Source organism: Sus scrofa, chromosome 12 (genome assembly GCF_054392235.1).
Source record: "Sus scrofa isolate SSC_HxYL_T2T_F1_AM1 chromosome 12, Sscrofa_HxYL_maternal_Yorkshire_Landrace_v2.0, whole genome shotgun sequence".
NCBI classification, from domain to species: domain Eukaryota; kingdom Metazoa; phylum Chordata; class Mammalia; order Artiodactyla; family Suidae; genus Sus; species Sus scrofa.
Window position 1 is genome coordinate 48,106,397 of NC_139394.1, and position 4,868 is coordinate 48,111,264.

Genomic DNA, 4,868 nt, shown 5'->3' on the forward strand with positions numbered 1-4,868 from the left:
GCCGCTAATTTTGCGAGAGACTGTGCTCTGCCTTAAGCTCTCGCAAAAGCTAAGGCACACAACCTTAGGTTTCCAGGCCCTTCGTAGCCACTATAGCCTACTGAGAAACAGGAAAAAGTAAAGCCAAAGGAGATTCGGTGTTTTTTGTTGTTTTTTTTTAACGTTCTCTTAAATCCCGGTGCTATATGGCAGTCAAAGAACTCAAGACTCCGGAATCCCAGTCCGGACTTCCTCTATTAAACTCATAGGCACCCAAGTTAATAAAACTTTTGCGCAGTTGATAACAGAAAGATTCAAGTTTCACCATCCTCAAAAAGCCTTTAAGGGTTTCGCATACATTATTAATTAAACACATTTATCATCTCATGTAATGAGCCTTTCCAATAGGTATCATTATCCTCATCTAATGAGGCTGGGTCACAAGAGGTTCCTTGATTTGCCTAAAGTCACAGAGTTGGTTGGTGGGTAGCAGAGTCAGGATGCAAACCCAGGTGGTTTGACCCCAAGGACAATAGAGACAGATTGTGGCTCTTCTGAAACAAAGGTGTTTCCTAAGCCCCCAATACAAGAGTTAAAATTATTTCATGTGGAATTGGGTCATTAAGGTTTTCCAGGAAGACAGTTATATCCAAACAATGGATGATCTATCTATATCCGACTGAACTTTGGAATGAGTTATTTTTAAATCCATCTTCCTCCATACATTTTACTTAGTCTAATGATAAAATGAGCTTACACATTCTGAGCACATACCAATTAAGAGCCCATTAGGCCACATGGCAGGATACTAACTGGGTGACAAGGCAGACAGTGAAACTAGAATTTTAATTTTGTCACAGAAAAATCCCCGAACCGGAGTTCCTGTCATGGCGCAGTGGTTAACGAATCCGACTAGGAACCATGAGGATGTGGGTTCGATCCCTGCCCTTGCTCAGTGGGTTAAGGATCCGGCATTGCCGTGAGCTGTGGTGTAGGTCACAGACTCGGCTCATCTGGCGTTGCTGTGGCTCTAGCGTAGTCTGGTGGCTACAGCTCCGGCTGGACCCCTAGCCTGGGAACCTCCATATGCCATGGAAGCGGCCCTAGAAAAGGCAAAAAGACCAAAAAAAAAAAAATCCCGGAACCAATAGCACATATCCAGAAAAACATATCTGTGGGAGAAGTTTCCAATATCTGCCAGCTGGTAATTATCCAAAATACATATTAAGTTAATTAATATTTCATTCCAATAGAACAGGAGAACAGAGTCTGGATGGTTCTATTGTACATCCCTTAAGGATGCAACATGAATACTGACTAATTTCTTTTAGATGATGTCAGAAATGATGAGTGTGGAAGAAAAGGATGAATATTAAATCAATGCCCATATATGCCTTCCCCAACTAGGACCCCTAGAAAAGCTCTCAGACACTCCCCAGAAGTATCCCAATGCTTGCATTTCAGTGCTAAACTTCGAGACCCACAATCTGTCTTTCCTTTTCTCTTGAGGGTGAGAAAGTCCCTGATCACTTTCCTTTTGGCATGGCTTTTTTCCTGTCCTTTCCTCTCATCTTTGCTTGACTAGATGTAACTGCCGGAACCCTTGGCTCCCTTGCCTCAGTGACATTCCATTGCCAAAGTCCCTCTGCTTCCTTTTCCACTCCCCACCCTAACTCTCTCATAAGATACCCAAACTTCACTTTTCCCTCTGTTTGTCTCATTTCACTCAGGCTCCAGCCAGCATGACACTAATTTATCCCAATCAGCACTTGTCCTGGTGCCTCCCCTGAGTGCCAAGGCACTCATTGCACTTGGAGGTCTAGACCTCACTCCAACTTCCTCTCCAATTAAATGTATTCAATTCCACTGAACCAATATCGAGTGCCTAAATGCCTATTATATATACCATGCATAGTATAGCAGGAATTCTAAATAAAAATGCCAAAGAAGTTCATACGCAGAGACTGGGGTGAACTATAGAGTATATTCCCTCATGTAAAAGGGCAGCTGACCCTCAATTCCCGCCATGCAGGAACCTTGACACAGTGTTGCTAGATCTTCCTTGGTTCCTCAAGAGAAGCTGGAGACCTGAATTTACATATAAAGTCTTCCAGTTTTTACACAGTGGCAGCCAATTCACATTTTCTTAAACATGGTGCAGCCAAACAAAACTCATCTGCTATTTGAATTTAGCCCATGGAGCACCAATTTGCCTAGCTCTGGTCTAGTAGAAAGACATGGGATTCAGAGTAGACTAGAATTAATGTCCTAGTATCTCCCACACTGCACGGTCCCACACAAGAGTGTTTAGGGGAACTTATACTGTTTGTTTCAGTTTTTGTTTTATTTTGGCCGTGCCTGAGGCATGCAAAAGGTCCTGGGCCAGGAATCGAACACAAGCCATAACAGTGACAACACCAGATCCTTAACCCGCGAGGTCACAACAGAACTCCTGGTATAGTTTTAAATACATCTCTTTCATTCACCCTCTGTTCTTTGGCCTGGCAACCATCTGCAATTTTTTTCGTCAAGCATCTTGTTCCAGATGCATTCGCTTTATCCTACCCACTTCTCCACATCCAGGATACCAAGAAGCAAGCAACTTCTTAGGACTGAGACACCCATTTCCCCAGCTGCTGGGAGCGCTGGGTGGCCAATAGCTCTCAAGGCTTCTACCCTTTCCAGGAATTGCCATCAGCAAGGGAGCTACCTAGAGCCAGGTCACAGCATTGCCAGGAGAGCTTGCACAAATGATCTGTAGATGCAGGCCTCAGGCTGGACCACCTGAAGGGCTCATCCCACTCCAGAGCCCCCCTTAAGGGACCAGCTCCTAAGGGGTCTGCTGAGGCCTCAGCTGAGACTGCATTTAGTCCAACTACTTTTTCCACTGAATCCTACGCCTTTCACTCCTGTACAGTGTTGATCCCAAGGGTATTTCCTAACAAGTGTCCTGCTTCCAAGTCACCATCTCAGAGTTAGTTTTCTAGAGAATCTGAATGAAACCAATTAGTCCCCAGAGTGTGGTCTGATCCAGTGAAGCTGTATTACCTTCTGGCCAGCAGGTAATACAGCTTCAATAGGCCTTGGTACAACTGTTAAAATTTTCCACAGTTGTGATGGGACATAATACTAGTGCAAGAATGTACTGGTAGATGCAATCTCTTAGTGATCTTTAAAATATGGAGTAGCACCTGCAACGTATGGATGTTCATACGTAGTTCCCGCTGCAGAGCAATGGGATCAGCGGCATCTTGGGAGTACGAGAAGGCAGGTTCCATCCCTGGCCGGTATAGTGGGTTAAGGACCCCAAGTTGCCACAGCTGGGCTTAGGTTACCACTGCATCTCAGATCTGATCCCTGGTCCAGGAACTCCATAAGTCATGGGGCAGCCAAAAAAGAAAAAAAAAAAAAAATGGAGAAAACAGCAATTTAAGAACTGTGAGGTTGGATAGCTATTGACAGAGTAAATCTCTGCTTCAGAAAAAAACAATGCCAGAGTTCCCATTGTGGCTCCGTAGGTTAAGAACCAGACTAGTTTCCATGAGGATATGGGTTCCACTCCTGGCCTCGGTCAGTGGGTTAAGGATCTGGCATCACCACAAGCTGCGGTGTAGGTCCCAGATGCAGCTTGGATCTGGCATTGTTGTGGCTGTGGTATAGGCCAGCAGCTGTAGCTGCAATTTGACCCCTAACCTGGAAACGTCCATACGTTGCAGGTGCTGCCCTAAAATGAGAAAAAAAAAGAAAAAGAAAAAAAAGACAATGCAAAGTTGAGGGTGATTAATCACCAATTAAAGACTAAGGATGAGAACTAGAAGTGCCTCCTTAGCAGCATATAAATGTGGAGAAGGAGGAGGCAGAAAAAGCTGAGGATCAGGCCCAGGACTTAATCATCAGAGTAATAGAACTCCCAAAAGGTTGAAATCTCAGCTCTGACAAGTCTGCTATGCTAGGGTCGGGGCTGTGGTGGAGAAGAAGTGGGATCCTAGGATGGGGTATCTGGGTCAAAGCACTTAAAAATTTTAAAAACTTGCATCACCCTGAACACTCTGGATTTGTAGAAGACCCCCACTCCCCTTGCTTGAACATGAAGAAGTATCTACCTTGCAAAGCAACACCCTCCCCACCTCAGAATCTATGTGTACTTTTTCTCCAGTCTACCAGCCAATAATTAAGGCGAAGTCACAAAATAACTCCACTGAGGAAATGCTGGAGACGTACTATCCTGAAAGAGCTAAAGGACCTAGCTATCGTATATATGTTGCAGAAGCTGGGAATACATGTGTGTGTATATATATATATATATACATACATACACACACACATATACGTATATGTACATATATGTGCATATATATATATATATATATATATAGGATAGGGACCCCAGGGCGCTGAATGGGGAAGGGAGGAGGAGGAGCACCTAAGGCCAGACAAAGCAGAGTTAACTGATATGAGCATATTCCCATACTATAGTATTTATATCCTGGCAAGGACCCCAGGAGACAGTGCTAACAAGTTGCTAGGATGGCTCTCAGAAGCTTGAAGAAAGCTATGGTCCACATTAGGTGAAAGAAAAAGGCCAGAGCCTTCATGGGGAGAAGACAGCAAAAGACTCTGAAAAGTGGGCATGCTAGAGGGGATATGCTATGTACATCCCACCAGCGGAATGCGTTCTGCCATTAATCACAAACGGAGGGACATTAGCATCCCTGCCACACCCCTCTCTGCAGGCCAGAGTTGATGGTAGAAGATTACAGACCATCAGAGACCTAGGCTCCCTGATAGCAACAGGTCTGATAGGATCTTGAAGGAATAGAAACCAGGTGACAGTGCTTAACCAGCAGAACCAAAATTAGCTGGCTTTGCTAAGAGTGGTAAGGTTAGAG